The sequence below is a fragment of the Arachis hypogaea genome, chromosome 1 (assembly GCF_003086295.3).
Source record: "Arachis hypogaea cultivar Tifrunner chromosome 1, arahy.Tifrunner.gnm2.J5K5, whole genome shotgun sequence".
In the NCBI taxonomy this organism is placed as follows: domain Eukaryota; kingdom Viridiplantae; phylum Streptophyta; class Magnoliopsida; order Fabales; family Fabaceae; genus Arachis; species Arachis hypogaea.
This window is the reverse complement of record NC_092036.1, coordinates 29,442,446-29,459,805: the sequence shown is the minus strand read 5'-3', so window position 1 is coordinate 29,459,805 and position 17,360 is coordinate 29,442,446. Positions and strand designations below refer to the sequence as shown.

Here is a 17,360-nt window from a genome sequence, read left to right as displayed (position 1 = left end):
TCTGCATATAATTTTCGAAAAAAACCAAAAAAATTACAAAATCATAAAAACCAAAAATATTTCTTGTTTGCGTCTAGTGTCTCATTTTAAGTTTGGTGTCAATTGCATGTTTCTGTTCTTCTTGCATTTATCATGTGTCTTCATTGATCTTCAAGTTGTTCTTGATGATTTACTTGCTCTGATCTTTAAATTCTCTTGTTTTGTGTGTTTTGTTGTTTCTCATATGCATTCTCAATTTGTTAGTGTCAGTAGTATACAAACTTCTAAGTTTGGTGTCTTGCATGCATTGTTTATTTGATTTTAGTTACATTTTAATTTTTCCTCATCAATAAAAATCCAAAAAAATTTTAATTTGTGTCTTATCAAGTCAATAATACAGAGAATTGAAGATTCAGAACATACAGTAGAGGAATTACACAGAAAAAGCTGGGCGTTCAAAACACCCAGTGAAGAAGGAAAACTGGCATTTAAACGCCATCCAAGGCACCTGGCTGGGCGTTTAACGCCCAAAAAGGTAGCGTTTTGGGCGTTAAACGCCAGAATGTATACCATTCTGGGCGTTTAACGCCAGGATGGCACAAGAGGGAAGATTTTGTTTTCAATTCAAATTTTTTTCACGTTTTCATAATTTTTCAAAATCAAATCTTTTTCAAATCATATCTTTTCAATCATATATATTCAAAATCAATTTCTTTCCATTTTCAAAAATACTTGCTAACAATTAATGATTTGATTCAACATTTCAAGTATGTTGCCTTTTCTGTTGAGAAAGGTTTAATGTTTGAATCATATCTTTTCTTGTTAGCCAAGTCATTGATTATAAAAATCAAATCTTTTTAAATTGTTTTTCTAAATCATATCTTCTCAATCATATCTTTTTAAAACTATATCTTTTCAATCATATCTTCTTAATCACATCTTTTTCAAAAATAGTTTTCAATCATATCTTTTTTATTTCTAATTTCAAAATCTTTTTCAAAAATCACTTTACTTCTTTCTCAATCTTAGTTTTTGAAAATCATCAATCAATTTTCAAAATATTTTTAAAATCTTTTTAATTTATTTCTTCCCCTCTTCTCACATCCTTCTATTTATAGACTAACATGTACAATTCGAACTCTATCTTTCTAAGTTCGAATTCTTCTACCTCTTCTTTCTATCTTTCTTTTCCTCTAACACCTCAAGGAATCTCTATACTGTGACATAGAGGATTCCATATTTTCTTGTTCTCTTTTCTTTCATATGAGCAGGAGCAAAGACAAAAGCATTCTTGTTGAGGCTAACCTTGAACCTGAAAGGACCTTGAAGCGAAAGCTAAGAGAAGCTAAAGCACTACTCTCTGTAGAGGACCTAACAGAAATCTTCAAAGAAGAAGACATGGCAGCCGACAACAACAATGCCAACAATGCAAGGAAGGTGCTGGGTGACTTTACTGCACCTACTCCCGACTTCTATGGGAGAAGCATCTCTATCCCTGCCATTGGAGCAAACAACTTTGAGCTTAAGCCTCAATTAGTTTCTCTAATGCAACAGAATTGCAAGTTCCATGGACTTCCATTGGAAGATCCTCATCAGTTTTTATCTGAGTTCTTGCAAATCTGTGACACTGTCAAGACTAATGGCGTTGACCCTGAAGTCTACAGACTTCTGCTATTCCCTTTTGCTGTAAGAGACAGAGCTAGGATATGGTTGGACTCACAACCTAAAGAAAGCCTGAACTCTTGGGAAAAGCTAGTCAATGCCTTCTTGGCAAAGTTCTTTCCACCTCAAAAATTGAGTAAGCTTAGAGTGGAAGTCCAAACCTTCAGACAGAAGGAAGGTGAATCCCTCTATGAAGCTTGGGAAAGATACAAACAATTGATCAGAAAGTGTCCGTCTGACATGCTTTCTGAATGGAGCATCATATGTATCTTCTATGATGGCCTGTCTGAACTGTCCAAGACGTCATTGGACAGCTCTACTGGAGGATCTCTTCATCTGAAGAAGACGCCTGCAGAAGCTCAAGAACTCATTGAAATGGTTGCAAAAAACCAATTCATGTACACTTCTGAAAGGTATCCTGTGAACAATGGGACGAATCAGAAGAAAGGAGTTCTTCAGATTGATACTCTGAATGCCATACTGGCTCAAAACAAAATATTGACTCAGCAAGTCAATATGATTTCTCAAAGTCTATCTGGAATGCAAGCTGCACCAGGCAGTACTAAGGATGCTTTATCTGAAGAAGAAGCTTATGATCCTGAAAACCCATCAATCGAAGAGGTGAATTACATGGGAGAACCCTATGGAAACACCTATAATCCTTCATGGAGAAATCATCCAAATCTCTCATGGAAGGATCAACAGAGACCTCAACAAGGTTTCAACAACAATAATGATGGAAGAAACAGGTTTAGCAATGGCAAGCCTTTTCCATCATCTTCTCAGCAACAGATAGAGAATTCTAAGCAAAGCCACTCTGACTTGGCAACCATGGTCTCTGATCTAATCAAACCACTCAAAGTTTCATGACTGAAACAAGATCCTCCATTAGAAATTTGGAGGCACAAGTGGGTCAGCTGAGCAAGAAAATTACTGAACTCCCTCCTAGTACTCTTCCAAGCAATACAGAAGAGAATCCAAAAGGAGAGTGCAAGGCCATCAACATGGCCGAATTTGGAGAGGAGGAAGAGGCAGTGAGCGCCACTGAGGAAGGCCTCAATGGACGTCCACTGGCCTCCAATGAGTTCCCTAATGAGGAATTATGGGAATCTGAGGCTCACACTGAGACCATAGAGATTCCATTGGACTTACTTCTGCCATTCATGAGCTCTGATGAGTATTCTTCCTCTGAAGAGGATGAAGATGTCACTGAAGAGCAAGTTGCTAAATACCTTGGAGCAATCATGAAGCTAAATGACAAGTTATTTAGTAATGAGACTTGGGAGGATGAACCCCATTTGCTCACCAAAGAACTGGATAACTTGACTAGGCAGAAATTACCTCAAAAGAGACAGGACCCTGGGAAGTTCTCAATACCTTGTACAGTAGGCACCATGACCTTCAAGAAGGCTCTGTGTGACCTAGGGTCAAGCATAAACCTCATGCCTCTTTCTGTAATGGAGAAGCTAGGGATCTTTGAGGTACAAGCTGCAAGTATCTCACTAGAGATGGCAGACAATTCAAGAAAACAAGCTTATGGACTTGTAGAGGATGTTCTGGTAAAGATTGAAGACCATTACATCCCTGCTGATTTCATAGTCCTAGAGACTGGGAAGTGCATGGATGAATCCATCATCCTTGGCAGACCCTTCCTAGCCACAGCAAAGGCTGTGATTGATGTTGACAGAGGAGAATTGATCATTCAAGTGAATGAAGAATCCCTTGTGTTTAAGGCTCAAGGATATCCCTCTGTACACATGGAGAGGAAGCATGAAGAGCTTCTCTCAAAACAGAGTCAAACAAAGCCCCCACAGTCAAACTCTAAGTTTGGTGTTGGGAGGCCACAACCAACTTCTAAGTTTAGTGTTGAACCCCCACATTCAAACTCTAAGTTTGGTGTTGGGAGATTTCAAAATTGCTCTGAGTATCTGTGAGGCTCCATGAGAGCCCACTGTCAAGCTACTGACATTAAAGAAGCGCTTGTTGGGAGGCAACCCAATGTTATATTTATCTATTTTCCATTGTTATTTTATGTTTTCTGTAGGTTGATGATCATGGGAAGTCACAAAATCAATTGAAAAAGCAAAAACAGAATGAAAAATAGAAAGAAAAATAGCACACCCTGGAGGAAAGCTTGCTGGCGTTTAAACGCCAGTAAAAGAAGCAAATGGGTGTTTAACGCCCAGTCTGGCACCATTCTGGGTGTTTAACGCCAGAAAGGGGCACCAGACTAGCGTTAAATGCCAGGAAAGGGCAAGAAGCTGGCGTTAAACGCCAGAAATGGGCACCAGCCCGGCGTTTAACGCCAGAAATGGCAGAAAGAGCATTTTTGCTCGCCACTTGGTGCAGGGATGAATTTTCCTTGACACCTCAGGATCTGTGGACCCCACAGGATCCCTACCTACCCCACCGCTCTCTCTCTTCTTCACCCATACACCAATCACCTCAACACCTCTTCCCCAAAAACCCCTCACCTATCAAATCCCATTATTCTCTTCACCACTCACATCCATCCTTCATAAAACCCCACCTACCTCACCATTCAAATTCAAACCACTTTCCCTCCCAAACCCATCCATACATGACCGAACCCTACCCCCCTCTCCACCCCTATATAAACCCATCTTCACTCCTTCATTTTCATACAACCTAAAGACTACTTCTCCCCTTTGGCCGAACCACAAAGCCACCTCCATCTCCTCTATTTCTTCTTCTTCTACTCTCTTCTTTCTTTTTTTGCTCGAGGACGAGCAAACCTTCTAAGTTTGGTGTGGTAAAAGCATTGCTTTTTGTTTTTCCATAACCATTTATGGCATCTAAGGCCGGAGAAACCTCTAGAAAGAGGAAAGGGAAGGCTAAAGCTTCCACCTCCGAGTCATGGGAGATGGAGAGATTCATCTCAAGGGTGCATCAAGACCACTTCTATAAAGTTGTGGCCATGAAGAAGGTGATCCCCGAGGTCCCTTTCAAGCTCAAAAAGAGTGATTATCCGGAGATCCGACATGAGATCCGAAGAAGAGGTTGGGAAGTTCTTATCAACCCCATTCAACAAGTCGGAATCTTAATGGTTCAAGAGTTCTATGCTAATGCATGGATCACCAAGAACCATGATCAAAGTGTGAACCCAGACCCAAAGAATTGGCTTACAATGGTTCGGGGGAAATGCTTAGATTTTAGTCCAGAAAATGTAAGGTTGGCATTCAACTTGCCCATGATGCAAGGAGATGAACACCCTTACACTAGAAGGGTCAACTTTGATCAAAGGTTGGACCAAGTCCTCATAGACATTTGTGAAGAGGGCACTCAATGGAAGAGAGATTCAAGAGGGAAGCCGGTTCAACTGAGAAGGCATGACCTCAAGCCCGTGGCTAGGGGATGGTTGGAGTTTATCCAACGCTCAATCATTCTCACTAGCAACCGGTCCGAAGTTACTATAGACCGGGCTATCATGATTCATAGCATCATGATTGGAGAGAAAGTAGAAGTTCATGAGGTTATATCCCAAGAACTTTATAAGGTGGCGGACAAGTCCTCTACCTTGGCAAGGTTAGCCTTCCCTCATCTCATTTTTCACCTCTGTTATTCAGTCGGAATTGACATAGAGGGAGACATCCTCATTGATGAAGACAAACCCATCACTAAGAAGAGGATGGAGCAAACAAGAGATCCCACTCATGGACATGAGGAGATTCCTCATCATGAAATCCCTGAGATGCCTCAAGGGATGCACTTTCCTCCACAAAACTATTGGGAGCAAATCAACACCTCCCTAGGAGAATTGAGTTCCAACATGGGACAACTAAGGGTGGAGCACCAAGAACATTCCATTCTCCTCCATGAAATTAGAGAAGATCAAAGAATCATGAGAGAGGAGCAACAAAGGCAAAGAAGAGACATTGAGGAGCTCAAGCACTCCATAAGATCTTCAAGAGGAAGAACAAGCCGCCATCACTAAGGTGGACCCGTTCTTTAATCTCCTTGTTCTTTATTTTCCTGTTTTTCAAATTTTTATGCTTATGTTCATCATCTATGTTTGTGACTTATGATCATTAGTGTCTTAGTTTCTATGCCTTAAAGTTATAAATGTCCTATGAATCCATCACCTTTCTTAAATGAAAAATGTTCTTAATTGAAAAAGAGAAGAATTGCATGAATTTTGAATTTTATAACAGATTAATTATTTTGATGTGGTGGCAATACTTTGACTTCTGAATGTATGCTTGAACAGTGCATATGTCTTTTGAATTTGTTGTTCATGAATGTAGGCTCTTGAAAGAATGATGAAAAAGGAGACATGTTACTGACGATCTGAAAAATCATAAAAATGATTCTTGAAGCAAGAAAAAGCAGTGAATTCAAAAAAAAAAAGAGAAAGAAAAAAGAAAAAAGAAATAATAAAGTTATCCAAGTCAAAAAGAGTGTGCTTAAGAACCGTGGACACCTTTAATTGGGGACTCTAGCAAAGCTGAGTCACAATCTGAAAAGGTTCACCTAGTTATGTGTCTGTGGCATATATGTATCCGGTGGTAATACTGGAAGACAGAGTGCTTTGGGCCACAGCCAAGACTCATAAAAGTAGATATGTTCAAGAATCAACATACTTAACTAGGAGAATCAATAACACTATCTGGATTCTGAGTTCCTATAGAAGCCCATCATTCTGAATTTCAAAGGATAAAGTGAGATGCCAAAACTGTTCAGAGGCAAAAAGCTAAAAGCCCCGCTCATCTAATTAATACTGATCTTCATAGATGTTTTTGGAATTCATTGCATATTCTCTTCTTTTTATCTTATTTGATTTTCAGTTGCTTGGGGACAAGCAACAATTTAAGTTTGGTGTTGTGATGAGCGGATAATTTATACACTTTTTGGCATTGTTTTTAGTATGTTTTTAGTATGTTTTTAGTATGTTTTTAGTTAGTTTTTATTATATTTTTATTAGTTTTTATTTAAAATTAACTTTTCTGGACTTTACTATGAGTTTGTGTGTTTTTCTGTGATTTCAGGTATTTTCTGGCTGAAATTGAGGGACCTGAGCAAAAATCTGATTCAGAGACTGGAAAGGACTGCAGATGCTATTGGATTCTGACCTCCCTGCACTCGAAGTGAATTTTCTGGAGCTACAGAAGCTCAATTGGCGCGCTCTCAATTGCGTTGGAAAGTAGACATCCTGGGCTTTCCAGAAATGTATAATAGTTTATTCTTTGCCCTAGATTTGATTGCCCAAACAGGCATTCCAAGTCAGCTCAAGAATTCTGGCGTAAAACGCCGGAACTGGCACAAGGATGGGAGTTAAACGCCCAAACTGGCACAAAAGCTGGCGTTTAACTCCAAGAAAAGTCTCTACACGAAAATGCTTCAATGCTCAGCCCAAGCACACACCAAGTGGGCCCGAAAGTGGATTTTTATGTCATTTACTCATCTTTGTAAACCCTAGGCTACTAGTTCTCTACAAATAGGACATTTTGCTATTGTATTTTCATCTTTTGATCACTTGGATCTTTTGATCATGTTTTCATGATTGAACCCTCTTTGGGAGGCAGGCCATTCGGCCATGCCTAGACCTTGTTCTTATGTATTTTCAACGGTGGAGTTTCTACACACCATAGATTAAGGTGTGGAGCTCTGCTGTACCTCGAGTATTAATGCAATTACTATTGTTCTTCTATTCAATTCGGCTTATTCTTGTTCTAAGATATTCATTTGCACCCAAGAACATGATGAATGTGATGATTATGTGACGCTCATCATCATTCTCACTTATGAACGCGTGCCTGACAACCACTTCCGTTCTACAAGCAAACAAGGCTTGAATGTTTATCTCTTGGATTTCTTAATCGGAATCTTCGTGGTATAAGCTAGAATTGATGGCGGCATTCAAGAGAATCTGGAAGGTCTAAACCTTGTCTGTGGTATTCTGAGTAGGATTCAAGGATTGAATGACTGTGACGAGCTTCAAACTCCTGAAGGCTGGGCGTTAGTGACAGACGCAAAAGAATCACTGGATTCTATTCCAACCTGATTGAGAACCGACAGATGAATAGCCGTGCTGTGACAGAGCGCGTTGAACATTTTCACTAAGAGGACGGGACTGTAGCCATTGACAACGGTGATGCCCAACATACAGCTTGCCATGGAAAGGAGTAAGAAGGATTGGATGAAGACAGTAGGAAAGCAGAGAGACGGAAGGGACAAAGCATCTCCATACGCTTATCTGAAATTCTCACCAATGAATTACATAAGTATCTCTATCTTTATTTTATGCTTTATTCATAAATCATTCATAACCATTTGAATCTGCCTGACTGAGATTTACAAGATAACCATAGCTTGCTTTATACCAACAATCTCCGTGGGATCGACCCTTACTCGCGTAAGGTTTATTACTTGGACGACCCAGTGCACTTGCTGGTTAGCTGTGCGAAGTTGTGATAAAGAGTTGAGATTGCAATTGTGCGTACCATGTTGATGGCGCCATTGATGATCACAATTTCGTGCACCACTCGCATACCATCTCGAAACAGCGAATCGACGCCCAACTGTTCGGATGCAGCTGCGACGGCGCCACGAAAATCTGACTTAAAAGCCCCATCTGGAAGGCGGAGAGAGGAATGCGAACTCCCACTTGGGTAAACATGGCTTTATAGAACCAGATCCAATCGGGGACCCGGGGAGCATGGAAGTTGAGCTCATATAGCCGCTCGTGAGGAGCAGGGACGTATACGTCGTAATTAGCCTCCTCGTCGATACCCCCACACAGATAATTGGCCTGACGAAACTCGGTGAGCTCCTCCTCACCCATTTCGTTTGGAGAATCCCTGAGGTCGGAGACCACCCAAGCATACGGGTCATAATCCACGTCGGAGGTGGAAGCCCGAGCGACAACACGAGGCATACCTACAGTGGGGGCACCACTCGATTAGTCTATGAGGTCGGGAACCCGAAAAAAACCCAGAAACTAAGTCTACCCTACAACCCGAACTAAACATGCCTGAAGTCAATATCAAATAAGGCCTATTCCAGAAAGGCAACCCCCTAGCACACCTACTCGACATTGAAGAGGTATCCATTTTACAGGAACCAAACAACAAAGCAGCAACCACGCACAGTAAACATGCAAAGAGACATTAAAGAGAAGAAAAAGGATCGATGGTTACCTAGACTGATTGCAAGAACTTGGAAGAGAAAAGAATGCACAGGAATTCTGGAACAAGTCTTTGATGATAGGGAATGCAGAAGGAATATGTGGGAAGAGCAAGAATGAGAAGGGAGAACCCATGCAAAACCGTTTAAAACTGCTAAAAATGGAGCACGAAAGGCCTGGGGGAAAAATGGTCTTTGCGTACAAGGTTTTCCAACCCATTATGAGCATTTAATGTCCTGCACAAGGTACGAGGCGACGGATGATCGTCCCAATAACGAACGGGCACGCACACAGGAGGCGCGTTCCCTCCACGAGCGACCGACCCGACGACAACGAGCAAAAAGATAACACGCCACCAACAGCCCATGCGGCTAATTGCCGGCGCGTTGGGGGCAGTGTTACGGCCCGACCCAAGTCACTCGCGGGTCAACCCGAACCCATGACGACCCGACCTGAACGGTCAGGCACGTACCGCTCGCTACGCGACCCAGACACGCGTCCTTGATAGAAGAGAAAAGAATGCACAGGAATTCTGGAACAAGTCTTTGATGATAGGGAATGCAGAAGGAATATGTGGGAAGAGCAAGAATGAGAAGAGAGAACCCATGCAAAACCGTTTAAAACTGCTGAAAATGGAGCACAAAAGGCCTGGGGCAAAATGGTCTTTGCGTACAAGGTTTTCCAACCCATTATGAACATTTAATGTCCTGCGCGAGGTACGAGGCGACGGATGATCGTCCCAATAACGAACAGGCACGCACACAGGAGGCACGTTCCCTCCACGAGCGACCGACCCGACGACAACGAGCAAAAAGATAGCATGCCACCAACAGCCCGTGCGGCTAATTGCCGGCGCGTTGGGGGCACTGTTACGGCCCGGCCCAAGTCACTCGCGGATCAACCCGAACCCATAACGACCTGACCCGAACGGTCAGGCACGTACCGCTCGCTACGCGACCAGGACACGCGTCCTTGACAGCTCTCCGCTACAGCTGTGAGGAAGCTTCGAGGAAAGTGGGCCTGTCCTTGAAGGGCCCACCTCTGACACGGTATAAATGGGGAAGGACCTGCCCTTCCCCCAAGGTACGTCACACTCTACCTTACCCCCCTCTTTTTTCGCCTGCACACTCAACTGACTTGAGCGTCGGAGTGTCATTGCAGGTGACACCTTCCCTCTCTTTTCGAAAGCTCGGAACGTCGGTTTCTCGTCTCACCCTCGCGACCCATTTCAGGCCACGTCCCACCTATTCACACAAAGATCACCCCCAACCATCCGGTACACAACCTACCGAACAAATTTTAAATTTTTTTAGTAAATTAAATATTACCTTTTAAGTACTATAACAATTACCGATATTTAATTATTAGTGTAGTAATACTAATATTTTATTGATCTAGTGAGATGATACACTAGATTTTTTAAGTAATACCCGAGTTTAAATTTTAAATTGTGTATAAAAAATGAATTTGAAAGGACCACTTTCCGTAGAAGACACCTGCAGCACCTAAATCCAGATTAGTTGATTCAAAACATCGGACACCGAATCAAAATGACAAAAAAAAAATAATTAGTATAGCAATTATATAAAATCAAAATAAGCTTAAAAACTACTTTCTTTCTTTCTTTAAAAAAATAAAAAATAATTATCATAATGATTGGACGACATAGATCATTGATACTAAAAAATGTTAAAATTTTAAACAAATCACTTTTTATGACTCTTTAAGCTAGTGTTTAGAAGAGAGATTGAAATTAAGAGACTGAAACTAAAAAATAAAGATTTAGAGATAAAAATTAAAATAAGTCTCAGTATTGTGTTTGATGTAAAGTAAGAGACCGATATTGAAATGAGAATGTAGTTCTAATTTAATTTGCAAAAGGGTAAAGTTAGAATTAATTAATTGAAATAGAGATATTTTAAGTATAAAATGTTATTAAAGTTTTAGTCTTCGTTCCCAAAAATTTCAGTTCCTTGTGTCTCCACTTTTTAGAAGTATTGAAATACTAAAATTTTGGAAAAAGAAACTGAAATTTTAGTACTAATCTCTAGATTAACAAACATGATATTAAATTCCAATCTCTCAATCTTCATCTCAATACCTCAAAATAAACACTATCTAAGTAATATCTTGAATAAGACAAAAACCATTTATCACATGCCTATATTTTTTATAATAGAATCATTAGATAGATTATTTTCATTCCCTATTAAAAAATAATATGCTATTCTAAACAAATATGATCACAAAATTATTTATTCACATAAAAATTACTATGTATATAGATACATCATTGTTTTAACAAGCTCAAAGGACTTAAATTGTCTACCATCTTTCTAGTAAAATATTCTATTTCCCAACCGGGTTTTTTTTTTCACACACACACTCATCTATTTTCACACTAAAAGTTCTTCTCTACCACAACCCAGCTATGGCAAACAGTTTTGCCACTTGTACAGTGCGTCAGCCACCATTCCCCACCCCTTATGAATTGTAAGTAAATTAGTATAGGCTTGCAATTTTGGGATTGCAAAAAACTTGCACTTCTTGAATGATAGCCCTGGACTCATCACCAAAAAGAGACTCCTTCCCATCTTTCCTCTTTGCATAAGACAATCCCAATCTTGACTTAGCTTGCCTCAAATCACCAACCCCTGAATTAGTATCAGGCCCAGCAAAGCCCCCCATAACTGGTGCCAGTGGAGGCCCAATTAGGAGTCCATCGGCCCCAAATTGCGGCCCTCCACGAGCGTAATCAAATAGAGCTGCACCACTTCCACCAATTTTGGGTAAGATAATGGGCTCAATAGAACAAGAAGGGATCAAAGGTGTCATAGTAGTCATCTGTGCTTCTATAGCCCTCAGGGTTGAATCCACCAAACTTGAAGGACTTGTTTGTGTAGCCAATTATGACACAGGGTCCCTTGAAATCACAGCACTCATGGAAATTTGTTGCACTAAATCCGTCAATTGTTGCCCTATAGCAGCATTTGAGTTCCTTCCCTGCCAAGGACAAGTCAGAAATTAACAAAAATAGTTAACTTTCATAAGTAGCATCTCAAATAATTAAGTAAATAAATAAATCTAGATAGAATCACTTGATTAGATGACAAAATGTTTTTTTTTTTGGGTGTTTTATGACAATATGTTTATAATTACCTTGATAAACTACTACATGCATTTTAACATGTATTCTATAATGAGTAGCTGATTTGGTAAGTATATATATTTAGCATAGTTAAAATAAAATAAAAAAAATCTGAGCAATTCCTTGCTTGCCTTAATAACTGATGAGATTGATGATATGACTAAGTAATCGTAGATTGAAACTTAATAGAGACAGATGAGAGAGTGAGTAATACCGTTAAGGAATGTACTAGCTACCAAAGAAATTGGAAAAGTGAGATCAATATCATGATATTTAATTTGAGGTTTGTCATCATCAGCACCCTTCTTCTTCCAACCGAATAAGCAATGGGGAGTTCTTGTTTTCCACCCTTGGAATGGCAGAGTGTTTGGCATACAAGATGATGATAATGATGCTGATGCCATCCCATCCACATCTAACTGTATCTATGATATATCCACAAATATTATATTATGTATATATCTCGTCCACCCCCTTCAATAAAAAGTACAATTCGTTATCACCTTATCCTCACGAAATATCTTGCTTCTCACAGGGTAAAAGAGAAATTAGACCCTAGTTCAATTAACTGAATGCGAATACTTGGGAGATACAATATGCATGAAAACTAGAAAATGAAACTTGAAATGTTATGTTATTATCATTTTTTTTTTTTGCTTTTTATACGAATAACTAAATTTTATTATGCGAAGTATAAACGTTCTAGTTTTCGATTCACTAATTTATTATCTTAATCAGTTTAACTATGATTTAATTAAAATAAAATGATATATCAAATTATAAATAAACACAAACAATGTAGATATAAATAATTTTCATAAAAAATATTGTAAAACTTAATTACTTTAATTATTGAACTTAAATTATCCATTTACTTAATATACTAAAACTGGATTTTCTCCCAACTAATAAAGGTGATGTGTCGATCTCTCGTGATTCTATTTTCCCTCCAAAATGAATGCATGTTTCTCTATTTTAAATTATTTTATAAAAAATATTTTTATTATAGTTATATTATATTAATATTTAATGAATAATACGTAATTATACTAATTTAGGAATATATTTTTATTATATATAATTATATCAAATAAATATTTAATTCATTATTAAATTACTTATTAATTATCAATTAAAAATATTTTTAATCATTTAAAAAAAAAATAATAATAATAATAATAATAATAATATATGATAATGGCACCTGATAAGAATATATGATTCTAATCGTAAAATGATCAAATCTTATGATATTAATAATGCACATTAATTTTAAATATTTTTAGTTATTTTAATTATATTAATTTAAAAAAAAGTTGATATAATTATAATTCTTATTCGTTATCCAATAATAATAATAATAATAATAATAATAATAATAATAATAATAAGTAATTTACATATTTATTTTTGTTTTACTAAAGTGTATATAATAAAAAATTATCTTAATAATAAGTAATTACCTTAATAACAAAATTATTAGTAATCACCTCAGTATTTACTTTTTAGATCGCTCAATTTTCATTAAACGTAATAGAAACCATAAAAACCAATAAATCCTTACTTGAGTTTTTCGTTATTCTTATATATAGGCTTTATTTTTTTAATAATACAGTCTATATATATTTATATCTATTTTTTATATAGCAATAATATTATATATATTTATATATCTCTTTTTTTAATTTTTTAAATATTAATATATAATTAATGTAGATAACATATATACTGAATAAATATTTCGATTGAATTAATTATAATAATTAATACAAGATAATAACATAAGAATAACCTAATTATAGCAATAATTTGCATTAAAATTATTGACTAATGATTTGAATATAATTGATATAGTTAAATTGATATAATCGATAACATTAAAAATATATATAACAATTATATTAATTATAATAATAATTCACATGACTTCATACGTAATAATTTGAATTATAATTATTGTCACCTAATTATACTTGAATATTATTTAATTTTAAATGTTATATAGAAAAAATTTATTATCACGTGAATTATCATCATTATTCAAGCATAATAATAATAATAATAATAATAATAACTACTTTGAATTAATATAATTGACATAGTTTTAATTCTCGTTCATATGTAATAATTTTAGTATATTATTTTCACAATTTTAATCAGTATATAATAATAATAATATTATATGGACATAAGATTAATTAATTTGCAAATTGAATTTTTATTATGGAGTTTTGTTTTTCACTCAAATTTTTAATCATTAGTGATTTTCTTTTTTATATTTACAGTAAATTTTGAATATAAAAAAAATAGTATTGATCGTTATCTATTTTATTTATTTACAGACATAATTAAATTTTATATAATTATAGTAAGTCTTTATAATTATAGAAATTTAAACATACTTCATATATAGCAATAATATTATACATATTTATATATCTCCTCTTTTATCTCTTTCATAAAAAATTTTGGCATATAATTAATGTGAATATATATATATATATATATATGTATATATATATATATATGTATATATATAATACTTAGCAGGTGTCTCTATTTATATATATATTTTTTAATTATAGCAAGTATCTCCATTAAAAATTCGTACCGTGTGTGTGTATATATATAAGTCGTAATAGCCAATTGTTACAATTATTTATCATCTAAGAAATTCGTACCTCATTTATATTTTTTTATTATTTTTCATACCTAATGGCTACAAACTATGATTCTATCAACAGTATTACCTACAGCAGATTATGTAATGAAAATGTTTGAAAAATAAAGACAAAGATTATAAGGTTATGGAAAGTCCCATCCAAATTTGATAAGAGTAAGATAGCTTACCTAGAAATGGTTCTCATGGATGATAAGGTAGGTTGATTCTCCTCTATGATTTCTTCAAGTGATGCTAGGTCTAGTTTATAGATATTTTTTGTTCATATTTTAAATTTATTTGATAAGTAAACCCTTGGACGAATCAACGATAGTGTGATTTAATAGAGTTATAAGTGCTAATAGTCTTCATTTCTAATTTGTTTTACAGTGTGATAAAATTTATTGTTCAATCAATTTAAAATTTATTATAAAAAAATTAATTTCTCTTAAAAAATAGGTAAAGTTAATGGTAGTTAATAAAAAAATTTAAATAGATTAAAAAGGAGATTTTTTAAAAAAGTATATAAAAAGAAAATACATATTTTATAAATAGAAGATAGAGAAATATTATTTTTACATCTCTTAAAGAAAAATAATGAGATTTATTATTCTTATTATTATTATTATTATTATTATTATTATTATTATTATTATTATTATTATAGGAGGCCTCAATGTCATATCGAGTGAGTAGTAAAAAAAAAACTAGACCGGGGAATATATATCATATACCAAAAAAAAAACATTATCTTTCTACTTTTTCGTACTTAATTGGGACACATTACATTATACTCAAAATCAATATATATCAAGTAATTTAGTTAATAGTAAGTATGATTCCAAAACAATACAAACTCATATGAATTATATAATAATATATACTATTATGTAATAACAAAGCGTCCCGCGCAAAGCGTGAGCAACTCACTAGTATGTTTTATGTTCACATCTACTGTAGTCGTGTATATATAAACATACTAAACTTTATTTAAATATGTTGAAGCAGTACCTCATCATTTTTAAAATTAAGATGACTACGGAGATTGTAAGTAGTTTTCTTCTTCCACTTGTTTACTATCTCAATAATTCTCGAAAATAGAGATTTAACATCTATGATTATACCCTCATTTTATTCAATTGTTGGTTTGTATCGAAACAGGGCACTTCATCAGAATGATTTACATGATATTATTCTTAATGAGATTACCAATTGTACTGAGCTAAGAGCATTGTAAGTGAAAATAGTACTTTGACCTTTTATGATCATTCCTTTAATGTTCTTGCGTAAGGGCTAATACAGTTTATTTGGTTATAATGAAAGGTACTTGAGAGCCAATTATTTTTAAGGAGGAATCCCGCTAGATATTAAAAACCTATTGCATTTAAAAATATTGTAATACTTTCCTCTCTTTTAATTCTGTGCTTTTTTTTGTCGAAATTTATTTTGCTTTGAATTATATTTGACTTTCTTATTGAACTATTAATATCAGGTTTCAGTTAAGTTGTTAAAATATATATTAGATAATGACATTTAATTCATATTTTGGTTATAACTAATGGGAGTTTTAAATACAGGGATTTATCAAGCAACTTATTAAAGGTGCAATACCTTTTTCTATTGGACAGCTCACACATTTGCAACTTTTGTAAGTTTATTTTGCACTGCATAATGATATTGATTTTAACAATCTCTGCAAGGTCACAGTAGAAGTAACATCTATATCTATGTTAAATTTATTTATATCCATTTTTTTACAAACATTTTTTTTTATAAAAAGTTAAAACAATTTGAATTATAATTGTCAGCTAATTATACTTGATTATTATTTAATTTTAGATATTTTATAGATAAAAGTTATTATCACATGAATTATCATCATTATTCAAGCATAATAATAATAATAATAATAATAATAATAATAATAATAATAATAATAATAATAATAATAATAATAATAGTTATTATTATTATTATTATTATTTTGAATTAATATAATTGATATAGTTCTAATCCTCATTCATATGTAATAATTTTGGTATATTATTTTCACAATTTTAATCGATATATAATAATAATATCATTATATGGACATAAGATTAATTAGTTAACAAATTAAATTTTTATTATGGAATTTTATTTTTCACTCAAATTTTTAATCATTAATGATTTTATTTTTTATATTTACAGTAAATTTTGAATATAAAAAAATAGTATTCATCGTTATCTATTTTATTTATTTACAAACATAATTAAATTTGATATAATTATAGTAAGTCTCTATAATTATAGGAATTTAAACATGTTTCATATATAGCAACAATATAGACCAAAGTATAGTAAGTTTCTATTCAGGTCTACCACCACACAAGTTGGTTGTGAAGATTAGCGCTCCTGTTATGTTACTGCAGAATATAGACTAAATTAATGGTTTGTGCAATGGAACGAGAATGCAAGGTAGAAGAATGAAAAATCATGTGATAGAATGCAAGACTTTAATTTAACCGGTAACAAAGCTGGAAGTATTATTCTTATCCCAAGATTGAATCTAATTTCAAATAATGAAACATTATCGGTCAGGTTTCAAAGAAGACAATTTTCAATTATCATGTCATTTGCAATGACAATAAATAAATCCAGGAACAAACTCTATCGAAAGTTGGAATTTACCTTCCAAGGCTATCAAGGTAATGAGTAAATATGGTCTGCGAGTGCTGTTGTAAGATCATGGGCACTTGGAAGATAACTGCATGATGAATGTGGTATAT

The 17,360-nt window shown here is 34.7% G+C and overlaps 1 pseudogene; it reads right to left on the bottom strand.

The window, feature by feature from the left end:
* Positions 1 to 11,025: 11,025 nt before the first annotated feature.
* LOC112801159 (uncharacterized) lies at positions 11,026 to 12,390 on the bottom strand (annotated as a pseudogene).
* Positions 12,391 to 17,360: the final 4,970 nt, after the last annotated feature.